Below are 13,167 nucleotides of genomic sequence, written 5' to 3'. Positions count from 1 at the left end.
CAAATCCCTTTAGTATGCATTTTATCCTTGGGATCACTTATATGTTTGGCTATATTGAATTCTTCATACAGAAGAAAATGTATCAAAAGCATGTTAATGATGTAGAATACCTTGAAACAATATTTTTTTCCAGTAAAATACACAATGAAATTTCTATATTTTTCCAAACCATTTGCATTCTGACTATCTCATACTAGTAAGCAGAATAAGGACATAAACTAACTACCTTATCTTACACTACTAATCTTCTAACTAGACTGTGAGCGAATAGCAAGCTACTAGTGTTATTTACTGACAGATATCGGAGTCGGCCAGCTACTTACATTGCTTCCAGCTAGTTATCATTCTAGGATATTTCTCTGTGCTTTCCCAGGGCACTTTAGAACATGTGGCTCTTTTTACCAAAACTGTAGAAAATAAGATTATGACGACAATGTGAATGACCAGCATATCCCTTTCAAGGATCATGACTTCCAAAGAGTTGATGCAGGTTTCCAGATCACTGTAATTTTTTCTTCTTTACCTTGTTTTTGAGTTAGGAGAGTCAACCTTAAATACAATATTTATTGTATTTAATTGGGAGATGTAATATGTCAAAATGCCTCAGAGTGTTTCTATTTTTCTCCAGGTCTATGGTCTAATTCTTAGCCCAGTGGTTTTCCACTCAGTGAAGCACTTCACAACAACCATACGTCTACAACAAGCGTGGGTTTGGGATGAATAAACAAGGACACACAGCACAACTTTTGGTAGAATGATCTTTAATGTGCTTGTTTTGGAAACAAGAGGTGCTATCTTGCCTATTGAATATGCAACTTGGTAATTTTGATATTTTTTTTAAAGGAAAAATGACTTGGGTATTTTATTTATCACATGGATTTATGAAGGAAGGTGAAGGATTTTGTGAAGAGATTAGTTGAGATTGTGTGTGTGTGTGTAATGACAAGAATAAACTAAAAATTTCAGATAGTTTTGAACTATAAATATCATAATTAAATCTTGAGAACATATGCTATCTCAGGCTTTTTTCTAAGTATTCTACATACATAAAGCTCTATGGCATAGATGGTGTAATTATACTCATTTCACAGGAGAAGCGGAGGACTAAAGGGACCAAACACCATACCCAGTGTCATCTGATTAGTTGCAAAGCCTGGACTGGATGGATGATGTTTGCCTTTAGTGCTGACGCTCTTCAGCTCTATGTTAGCGTATGAAACTATGTATTGTGCTTATTTCTGAGAGGCTGTGTATTACAGCGGACGGATTGCAGACTTGCAATTTAGTTCAAAGAACTGGAATGCAGAAACAACACCAACAGTGTATTCCTTTTCCTTTCCTCATGCTCTGCATATTAAAAAAAAAAAATTTAATGGAGTGACATTGGTTCATAAAATCACCCAGGTTTCACACTGGCTCTAACTTACATAAGAATTCAGATGATTTTTTTCAAGCAATGGGAAATAAAAATATTGAACAAAAAAAGAATTTAATACTTTCTGACACCAAAATATGATAATTGGTGATATTATTTTTATAGGTGGTACAAGAATTATTTGATATCAGTTTTATTTTGATTTTATATAAAATTTATGGCACCTGCTCTATACATTGCTTTGTGCACCCATTACCCAGAGTCAAAATACCTTCCATCACCATATATTTGGCTCCCTCCACCCCCCACTACTTCCTACTCCCTACCCTCTCTTTCTGGTAATCACCATCTGCTGTCTGTGTTTATGAGTCTCAGTTTTATATCCCACAGATGAGTGAAATCATATAGGTCTTAGCTTTTTCTGACTGACATTTCTCTTAGCATAATATTCTCAAGGTCCACTCATGTTGTCGCCAATGGCAGTATTTTATCTTTTCTTATGGCTGAGTAGTATTCCGTTGTATAGCTGTACCACATCTTCTTTATCCAATCCTCTATCGAGGGGCACTTTGGTTGTTTCCATGTCTTGGCCACCGTAAATAGTGCTGCAATGAACATGGGGGTGCATATGTCTTTACAAACAAATGTTTTTGAGTTTTGTGGGTAGATACCCAGGGCTCACTAGGGGGCACATATACTAAAATTGGAATGATACAGATAAGATTAGCATGGTCTCTAGTCAACAGTATTTTTGAAAGAATCTTTAGATTAGGACACAACTACCCGAATGAAAGGGCGCTATCCTTCTGTGTATCCCTGCTCTACTTGTGCCTGATTCTGTGTCCTAACAGAGAGAGTTTTAGATCAGATGCCTGCTCCTAGTGTGTAACAGAGGAAGGCTCTTCCATTCAGAGAGCTAAGCACCTTATTTACCACCCACTAAGACCATCCATAGTATTATATTTGGCGAGATAATTTTCCAAAGGAAAACCAGGATATTGTTAGAAAGGAGACATGGATGTTAAGTGGTTAAAAACCAATAAATGTTCAACAAATATTCACTACACTGGTCATCTTTTTACTACCTGTAAGCTTCGACATCACTGTCAAAATGTCTAAAATAAAATAAACATTTCCTATCCACTAAGCTAGGTCACGCTTTTCAATTTAAAAAAGTTCACTACTCTTTTAAAGCAGTTACCAACTAAGTCAAATGTAGTTTGCTGAATAACTAACCTGTCACAGGGTTAACAGGCAAAGAAGCAAGGACATCTGTAGACAATCTACATCAGCTGCTATTCGTGTCCAAAGAGCCCACATTTCTCACCAGTGCACTGCCTTTCTCTGTGCTCTTTAAATCTTCTGGCTATTGTGCCCATTAGGTGCTAACATGCCGTTACCGCTTCAGCCTAACACGGTTTAGTGACTACTTATCTTCTAACAAGACATGCTTGTCTCCATATTGTTCACAAGAGCGTCGCAGTAAAAGCAGCCCATGAGCGATGAGAGATGGACAGGTGAGGAGGCACCAAGGAAAGGGCCGAGTGGCATCCGTTCCAGTGCACAGTGGACGGCTCACATAACAGCGCTGAACCGTTTACTCCACGGCATATGCACAGATGCCACCGTGGACACAAGACGTGCACCGCCTGTTTGGACCATGTCAAGCACTGGCAGATTATTATGAACTCCTTGTCCGCATGTGTATCTTCCAGCATGCTCACCCCTTCCGGTTATCGATTGCCATGAGGCCTGTTCAGGACACACTGCTATGGTGAGAGAAGAAGAAGGGGACGAGCGGGAGACACAGCTACCACCACTGTCCACGGCACCTTAATTCTTTAAAACAATGTGGCAGCCCTGAGTCTAGCTCCTACTAAACAGTAGAAATAGCGAGCAATAAAAATACATGTCATACCGGAAAGATAAAGAAACAGCTGAAGGATGACTAGGTTAAAAAAAAAAGTGGGGGGGATGAAGACATGGATATGTAGTGAGATATATAAAACAGCATAGCAGAAAAGAAAATGACTGCCTGGCAGAATAAATTCAAACATGACAGCCCTATAAAATAAACCAAGAAAACATGACGATCTATGGTGGAGTCACAAGGAATAACGCTGTGTGTAGCATCTCTGCTTGAATTCCCATTATATCGTTTAAACACCCTGGGCCTGAAAATTTCAGGCATCTTGCTTTTGAAATGATTCTCTTTTGAGCACTGCCTCTAAATGCACGAGAAAGAATATACTCACTTTCAAGGTAATTGTTTTGTTATAGGTTTTCTTTCGGGTAGTTTGCTTTCTATTTGGGAACTTCAATAGGAAGCAGAACACGTTTATTGAATGACAGCAATGCTTTCTTCCTTCGTGCACGGAGACAAGCTATCCTCCCATTTGTGAGTTGGCATCTTACTGATTCAGAAACAGATGCCAGCACAGAGTCAAGTTTTAAAAGAAGGTTAAGGCAAAAACCAATCTTGCAGAAAACAGAGTCTGGATCAATTGCAAGTCAAGTTCAAAGTTCATTAAATTCCTGCTGATGGGTGGGGAAGAGGTAGGTTGATGAGTAGAGACCAAAACCCAGGTGTCAGAGTAAATTAGGAAAAGACAATAATACAAGTTTAAGGAGGCTAACTTAAGAGCCTGGTATATCCAAAATGTTAGGGACCTGGAAGTTAGTGCTTTGCATGTAAGGAAGTTGAGTCCACACTTCGGGTTTTGTAAAATCAGCACAACAGAAGAGCTGAGAAACATTCAAAGGCAGAGTTGGTTCTATTTTGGTTTCTTTTTGATTTTTACTTTTATTTTATTATTATCATTTTTCTTAGGTGAGAGGAAGGGAGATAGTGAGGCAGACTCCTGCATGCACCCTGACAGGCATCCACCCAGCAAGCCCATCTGGGGCTGATGCTCGAATACTGAGCTATTTTTAGTGCCAAGGTTGATGAGATTAGACCAACCGAGCTATCCTCAGCACCCAATGCCATGTTTGAACCAATGAAGCCACTGGCTGTGGGAGGGAAAGAGGGAGAGAAGTGGGAGATGGGGGAAAGCAGATGTTGCTTCTCCTATGTGCCCTGACCAGGAATCAAACCAGGGATGTACATCTGCCAGGCCAACACTTTATCCACTGCACCACTGGCCAGGGCTTCTATTTTGGTCTCCATGCTTCTCTGTCATACAAAGACAGGAATGTGATTGCAAATGTATATTTACAGACAAGGACCACAAAGTAACTAATTGCTGCAAAGAAATTCCAATTATGCAGTAGTAGTGTCTAAACCAAGTATATAAACAAAATGTGAAGACTAAAAAGACTACAGAAGCCATATAGATAATAAGTAAATGAAGCCACATTAAGAGCACATGCTCTTTAAGAAAAAAAAAAAAAGGAGCACATGCTCTATCTTAAAAGGGGTAGCCCTGACTTAGTTGCTGCATATCACTGTCACAAGGAATGGTGGGTCCAGCTTCTCAAGTCTCCTGATTTTCCATGTAAAGCCAAATCTGTACTTTCATTATAAAATTGTCCAAATTCATTTTGGGGAGCAATTCCACTCATATGTATATTCAAGTGGTTCAAATATTGATGTGACCAGGGTAGAAATATTCATTGCCCTAATAACATATAGCCCAGATGAACACTATAAAATCAATAATAAACCCAATGGTTAGTCTGAGCAACATACTTTTTTGGTCAAAGTTATCACTGAATCCCAACAGACTATAATCGAAGGTGAAGAGGTATCAGCATCAGCAAAATATGGTCCAGAAAAACTAAACATAACAAATGCTTAAAATGATTAAGAGACAGAAACAGAAGGTCAGTAAAGTTGATGTCAGGTAAAGTCAATTACAAGTCAAATGCAGTATAATTAGTCATCTAATGCTATAGCATCCACCTCTGCATTGAGACCTTATTAAAATTTTGACAGAAACACAGTTGTTACAGGACTGTTAGACATACCACTATTGTTTCACAAGTAAAGCAAATGCAAAATTTAAAAGGCAAAAAAGGGTTTAAGCAATATAATTAATATAGATGAAATAAAAGACAGATACTAAAGACCATGTTGGGCAAATAGAGAAATATACCTTTGCCTCAGGTGCTGAAAATAGCTCAGTTGAAGCATGACCCTAGATGGGCAGAGCATCGGCCCCAGACGGGGATTACTGGGTGGATCCCAGTCGGGTTGCATGTGGGATTCTGTCTCTCTGTCTCCCCTCTTCTCACTTGGAAAAAGAAGAAAAAGAAATCCATAGTCTAAAGAGCTAACGGACTACAGTTTGAATACCGGCTCTGTCAGTCACCTCGTAAACTTAGGCAAGTCCTTCAACTAAATGAGGTCTCAGTTTTCTTATCTGTAAAATGGAAGCAATGATTCATATTACTTACCTAAAGTGTTATGTATTGTTATGAGGAAGAAGACACATAAAATTAGTTTTGTAAATGTCAAAGTCTTAGACAAATACAATATATTTTATAGTTACAATCTATGGCTAGAGTGAAGGCGGGGCTTCCAAAATTACAAATAAACAATTACAAAATCAGAAAGGACCTGTTGGCACTCAAGGTTATGTAATACATTCACCTGAATAAAAAAAAAAGGATTTCTTTCTTTTTTCTTTTAATTATTTAGCCTTGGCATCCACTGGACCAAAGGGTCAACTTCATCCCTAGTTGATTGAATATTCTGCCACAGGCTGGCACCAACATGAGCTTCTTCCTGCAGTGGCTAAAGTGACAAAGAGTTCTATCCCAGGCAGAGCTTCATAATAAAGCACTGAGTCACTTAGATTTTTGTTTACATTAAGCCTTCAGGCCAAACTAAAATTCTTCCTTCCTGTCAGCGGTGTCAGTTACACAGAGGAATGTATTCGGACTGCACTTGCTGTGTTCACGCTGTTTTGTTATTTTAAAGAGTCATTCTGGCAGGGATTCAGCTGAAAGATAGGAGAAATAATGTCTAAAACAATAACCATAAATAAAACATGAAATCTACAAAATAGAGTGTTTGATGCGTATCTGACCTGAAAACCGCATCAACCTTGCACACGCCAGGTGGGTCAGAAGACAAACAAAAGCATCACGAAAGGTCTAGTCAGCACAAGAAAGAAAAAAAGATAAACTGGGGGAAGATTACTATTGTTCCCACTTGCAAGGGATTCATCTGTACGATTTCTACGGTGCGGAGATTTTCACAATCTAATTTTGCATGGCCCAACCAAGTGAACAGGGGAACTTACTTTCAGGAGCGCTGAAAGCATATGGGCAGTCAGTTATATATTGAAAGGGGGAATACATATCTTTTTATTTCGTGCATTGTATTTTAGAGTTTATGTTAAAAATATATAATATAAAGATATAAAATATCAAAAATCTAATTATATATAAAGAGAAACCACTGTCAAAAGCATCGAGATAATTATCACATTTTTTTTTGCATTGGTTTATTTCTGGATCTGTTTCTTCCCCCAATATAGAGAGAGCGAGATAAATATGTGAGTTGTTTATATGCAGAGAGATTGACATATATAGACATATATATATATATATTGACATATGTAACTTGTACTAATATGGCTTGAATAGATTACTTTTAATGGCTGCTTTTAATATTTCTTTGTATAGATCTACCCAACTTTGGTCAATCATTTTCATTCCGTAGGACATCCTTTTCTGTGTTAATCACTGTAAGAGTGTGGCGAAGAAACACCCTTTTACATAGAAACTGACTTTTATTTCCTTAGGATAAATTTCCTATAACCATACATGTTGGGATGAACGTTTTTAAGGCTCTTGATAAAAGAGCCGTGTGCTTTCTTAAGGAACCATTATATAATACAAAGAAAGGGCGTCTCAAGTAGACGGGGCCATGTGAAAGAGAGAACAAACTCTTTGGTTAAGACAAGTAGGGTCAGCTAGATCAATAAGGCCTGAAGGACATTATCAATTTTGGGAGCAACATCTATAGGAGGAAAGAGAGAATTTTTTTAAAGATTTTATTCATTGATTTCAGAGAAAGGAGAGAGAAAGAGAGAGAGAGAGAGAGAGAGAGAGAGAGAGTACAAAGTAGGGGGAAGAACGAGAAGCATCAACCCCAGCCGGTGCCCTCCCACACGAGCCCCGTCTGGGCAAGGCTGGGGTCCGGAAACTGACCTCAGCGTTCCAGGTCGACGCTCCATCCACTGTGCCACCACAGGTCAGGCCAGAAAGGATTTTTTTTTTTCTGTATTTTTCTGAAGCTGGAAACGGGGAGAGACAGTCAGACAGACTCCCGCATGCACCCGACCGGGATCCACCTGGCACACCCACCAGGGGGCGACGCTCTGCCTCTCCGGGGCATCGCCCTGTTGCGACCAGAGCCACTCTAGCGCCTGGGGCAGAGGCCAAGGAGCCATCCCCAGCGCCCGGGCCATCTTTGCTTCAATGGAGCCTTGGCTGAGGGAGGGGGAGAGACAGAGAGGAAGGAGAGGGGGAGGGGTGGAGAAGCAGATGGGTGCTTCTCCTGTGTGCCCTGGCCGGGAATCGAACCCGGGACTTCTGCACGCCAGGCCGACGACGCTCTACCACTGAGCCAACCATCCAGGGCCAGAAAGAATTTTTAACATGCCCTCTTACCTTTGACACAACAAATCTTAGACATGCTACTGTCTAGCAGTGCCGCTTTTAAAGAAGGATTATGCACACATTTCTAACTGATACTTCAAGCAGTAGAACCTTTATGTTTATAGGTTGCTCAACTCTAAGTGGATAGAACCGTTTATAAATTTTCCAGAGTAAAGTTTAAAGAGTACAAAGTTCTAAATATATAGTCTCTCAGGAGAAATGATCAGAAAAAGATTTCAATGAGGGAAGTATTTCCAGAGTTGACAGAGGGAAGGGAACCAGGAAGAGCTGAGACAGCTCTCAGGTCCTAGTAATAATGGGACCCATTTTAACTCAGGACTGTGGGGCCCTGAGGAGGATGTCATGTTACCTGAAACCAATTCAGGGATAAGGCTGCTAAAGAGAAGCTGTTGTCTGAGAGTGGGAAAAAGATACGAGAACATGCCTTGATGTCTCTTTCTCGCTGTCATTTTCTGCTGATTTCTTCTATTGGTGTACTCCAACCAGAAGCCAGAGGGCAGTTAATAATAGCTTTACAGTTTAGCTATCTTGAGCACTGATTAAGGCAGAAAACAGTTGGGAAATAAGGGGTGGGGGGTGGGGTATATTCAGAAGGTAGGGGTGGGTGCTAATGAAAATAACAGCAAGTTTAGAAAAGTAAGGAGATAATTTGTATCTGTGCTTCTTTAACCTTAATGCACATTCAGATCATCCAAGAATTTTGTTAATGTGTGGATTCAGATTTAGAAAATTCAGCAACTTTGCCTGAGATTCTGTGTGTTGAATAATCTCCCAGGTGACCCTAAGATTGCTAGTCTTTTAACTACACGTGGAGAAGAAGTAAAGGTATAACTTATCGGCATCATTTCCCCTTAGGCATTTGAAATGTAGATCTCAGTAATTTTCTGAGAAATTATCAAAAAGCAGGCATAATACGATGTGCATTGGCATAAAGCATCACATTTGATCTGCGTAAAAATGCTGTAAGATAGAGAAATCCTGCTACAGATGCAGGGTCTTCTTTGTGGAGGCTCTGTCCCTTCAGGGTGGTAGGGACATGCAGATAACACACAGACTAGTCCATGTCCAGGTCCTCAGGGGACTTGTTTGATGGGAGAGCGGCTCACCACCCCTTGGGAGTCAGGCTTGAAGGAGCACATTGCCGGATCCAGTGAGGCAGGACAGACAGAAGTTAGGGAAATCTCTCGACGTGTAGAATGAGGAAGTAGGAGTGGACATCACAGAGGGATGAGCAGCTAGGTCCTCGCACCAGAGTCCCCACCTCTGTGTTTGATCAATGTATGGCGGGGCCCCCCTGTGGTGGTTGTTGAAGTCAACAACAACAAGGACTGACTAAAACCCGAACTATCCAAAATGGAGGAAAGGTTGACCAGAGAACAACCCCAGAACTCTTCATATTGTCATTATTGTGAAAACAGACACCGCAAGGAGATGGGGGACAGAGGGGGATGGAGGGGGACGAATGCCATGATACTTCCAGAATGGACCATAGTAGGAACAAGACACCCCCACCCAACCAGAAGATGGAGTCAGAATTCAGTGCCACAGAACTCAGAAACAACCTTCCCTGGGAAACACATACAATCCCAAGAACTGACTGACCTGGCACACAACTCTCTCATGAGTTTGCCCACACCCACTCAGACGTGGGCATTTGTTTCTCTCACAGCCACACCCTGTGAGACTGGCAACCAGGGTGTAGTGGGTGGCCCCATCCTTGAGCCTGTCTCCAGACAGCCACGTCCCAGTCTCTTTGTCTCTACCCGAAGAACGCTTGCCTTTGTCCGCACTTGCACTTATTCTTTTCTTTTTCTTTTTTTCTTTTATTTTTTTTTTGTAATTTTCCGAAGCTGGAAACAGGGAGAGACAGTCAGACAGAATCCCGCATGCGCCCAACCGGGATCCACCCAGCATGCCCTCCAGGGGGTGATGCCCTGACCATCTGGGGCGTTGCTCTGTTGCAACCAGAGCCATTCCAGCACCTGAGGCAGAGGCCATGGAGCCATCCTCAGTGCCCGGGCCAACTTTGCTCCAATAGAGCCTTCACTGCGGGAGGGGAAGAGAGAGACAGAGAGGAAGGAGAGGGGGAGGGGTGGAGAAGCAGATGGGCGTTTCTCCTGTGTGCCCTGGCCGGGAATCGAACCTGGGACCCCTTGCACTCCAGGCCGACGCTCTACCACTGAGCCAACCGGCTAGGGCTACACTTATTCTTGATCTCTTTCTTGCACACGTCAAGATCCTGGAGGTCCTGGACCATGCCACAGTGCCAGCCCCAGCACAGAACCAGACTGGTAACACAGGAGTACATCTAAAATAAGGCTTGAAAGGGCTACAGAAATATACTTGACTTCCTCTCCTTATCATTAATTATCTATATTTAAACACAATCAGCAGAGATTTCCTCGGGTGGGATGGGAGCATGTAAAATCCTGAAGCAATCTCCATTTGCTAATGACAAAAAGATTTCCAGGTCAGTTTGCCTAAGTTTGTATTTTTGTACCACTGCAATGACTTGAATTCTCTTCTGTCAATAGACAGAAGAATATAAAAAGTATGTACATAGCTAAAAGTATTGTACCGATGTTAATTTATTGGTTCTGACAAATGTGTCATGGTTATATAAGATGTTGGTATTAAGGAAACTGGTAAATGGAATGTGGGAACACTGTACTATCTTTGTACCTTTTTGTAAATTTAAATTGTTCCAAGGTACACATCTAAAAATTATATAAATATTGTTATGTCAGCCAAGGGAAAAGAGAAAGTAAAGCACTCTATGACAAAAAAAAATGTAGCTATTCTTCTATTTATAAAAAAAAAAAAAAAGGAACTTGAAAGAAGGTTATGAAAGGTTTGGAAAGCAAAAATTATGTGCCAAAAATACAGCGGTATAATATGTAGATTCTGGAGTTGTTACTGGAGAAAATAGGTTCTTTAGTAATGCTGCAGGAAAAGAATTTCAGGGACACTCACCATAGATGAGTTTTAAGCAGCACTGGCAAGATTTATGCAGCAAAGAGTGAGAGCGTACTCTTGGAGAGGCAGAGAGCAGGCAGGCTAAAGGGCAGTGGCTACACTGAGGCCCTTGCTAAGCTTCCATATATTTTCTTGGGTTTGGGTAAGAGCAGGCTTTCTTTTAAACTATCCAATCTCTTTCCTGGCTTTTCTTGGACTTGTGTTATGCCTAACCCCTGTCCAATCTCTTTCCTGGACTTTCCAGGGACCTATGCCCTTACCCCAGGGGTCCCCAAACTACGGCCCCCTGAGGCCATTTATTCGCCCCCCCCCCCCCGCCGCACTTCCGGAAGGGGCACCTCTTTCATTGGTGGTCAGTGAGAGGAGCATAGTTCCCATTGAAATACTGGTCAGTTTGTTGATTTAAATTTACTTATTCTTTATTTTAAATAGTGTATTTGTTCCCGTTTTGTTTTTTTTACTTTAAAATAAGATATGTGCTGTGCTTGCTTTGGCAGCACATATACTAAAATAAGATATGTGCAGTGTGCATAGGGATTTGTTCATAGCTTTTTTTATAGTCCGGCCCTCCAACCGTCTGAGGGACAGTGAACGCCATGGCCCCCTGTGTAAAAAGTTTGGGGACCCTTGCCTTACCCTATCTGATCTTCCCCCCAGATTTTTTCAGGCTGTGCCCTCCCCCTTGCATGGCCACCATTTTGGCTCCTACTGAGCATGCCTGGAAGTTCTGCTTTGTCATTTGGCTTCTACTATGCTGGAGCTTAGTAAAAGGTATTTTCTCCTTTCCCCCAAATAATTCAGCAGAAGATGCCACTTGCCCCCTGGGCACGCTGTAAAGCTGTCTTTCCTGCCTAGGAGACTAGGCAGGATGTTTTGCTTCATTTGGTGAAAGGATGCTGGTTACTGGGGGGGGGGAGGGGGTGAGTGTTCCATTGGCTTTCTCCTCTGTTGTTGATTATCTAATTAATTGCGGACTCTAACAGAGTCAGGTGTCTTGGTTTTAAATCTGTGCCATTCACTGACAACTGACCTTGGGAAAGTTATTGCATCACCTTATGTTTCAGTTTTCTCATCTATATGATAATACTAGTACATACCTCTTGAGGGCTGTCATAATATTATGATTTATAATACAAAAGATCTATTTGGTCATTGTCCCCATTTTTTGACACATAGGTCTTAATACCATTGGTAACCCTAAAGTGATGGGTTTTTTGTATGCTAAGGAGAGGACAGGTGCTTTGGGCTCCAGATAGCCTCAGGTTGGAAGTTGGCTACCAGGAAAAGCTGTTGATCAAATGATTAGCAGGTTGGAACTCTCAGCCCCACCCCAGACCTCAGGGGAGAAGAGCTAGATATTGAGTCAATTGTTACTAGTCAATGATTTAATCCAGGGGTCCCCAAACTACCACCCACTGGCGCATGTGGCCCCCTAAGGCCATTTATCCGCCCCCACCGCACTTCTGGAAGGGGCACCTTTTTCATTGGTGGTCAGTGAGAAGAGTATAGTTCCCATTGAAATACTGGTCAGTTTGTTGATTTAAATTACTTGTTTATTTTAAATATTGTATTTGTTTCCGTTTTGTTTTGTTTTTTTACTTTAAAATAAGATATGTGCAGTGTGCATAGGGATTTGTTCATAGTTTTTTTTATAGTCTGGCCCTCCAATGGTCTGAGAGGCAGTGAACTGGCCCCCTGTGTAAAAAGTTTGGGGACCCCTGATTTAATCATTCATAATTAAGTAATGAAGCCTCTATAGAAATTCCAAAAGTCTGGGGTTGGGAGAGACTCTAGGCTGCTGAGCCTCTGGGAGGCTGGGAGGGTGGCACACCTGGAGAAGGCACGCAGGCTCCCTGCCCCTTCCCTGGCACCGTGCCCTATGTATCGGTGCCATCTGGCTGCCTTTGCAATGGATTAGTCTTGTAGTAAGCCAACCAGTTTTCTGAGTTCCAGGAGCCACTGTAGCAAATGATCAAACTCGAGGAAGGGGTCGTGGGAACCTCTGACTGATAGCCAGTAGGTCAAAAACACAAGTGACAGTCTGGTGTCTGGAGTGGGAGGAGCCTTCTTGGACTGAGATGTTTATAACAGTGAGATCTGTCACTAAGCTCCATATGTCAGACTGGAGTTAAATTGCAGGACAGCCAATGGTGTCAGAGAATTGCTTGGCGTTGGGGGGAGGG

This window comes from Saccopteryx leptura, chromosome 2 (assembly GCF_036850995.1).
Source record: "Saccopteryx leptura isolate mSacLep1 chromosome 2, mSacLep1_pri_phased_curated, whole genome shotgun sequence".
Lineage (NCBI taxonomy): Eukaryota > Metazoa > Chordata > Mammalia > Chiroptera > Emballonuridae > Saccopteryx > Saccopteryx leptura.
The sequence above is the reverse complement of the archived record's forward strand: the minus strand, read 5'-3'. Positions refer to the sequence as shown.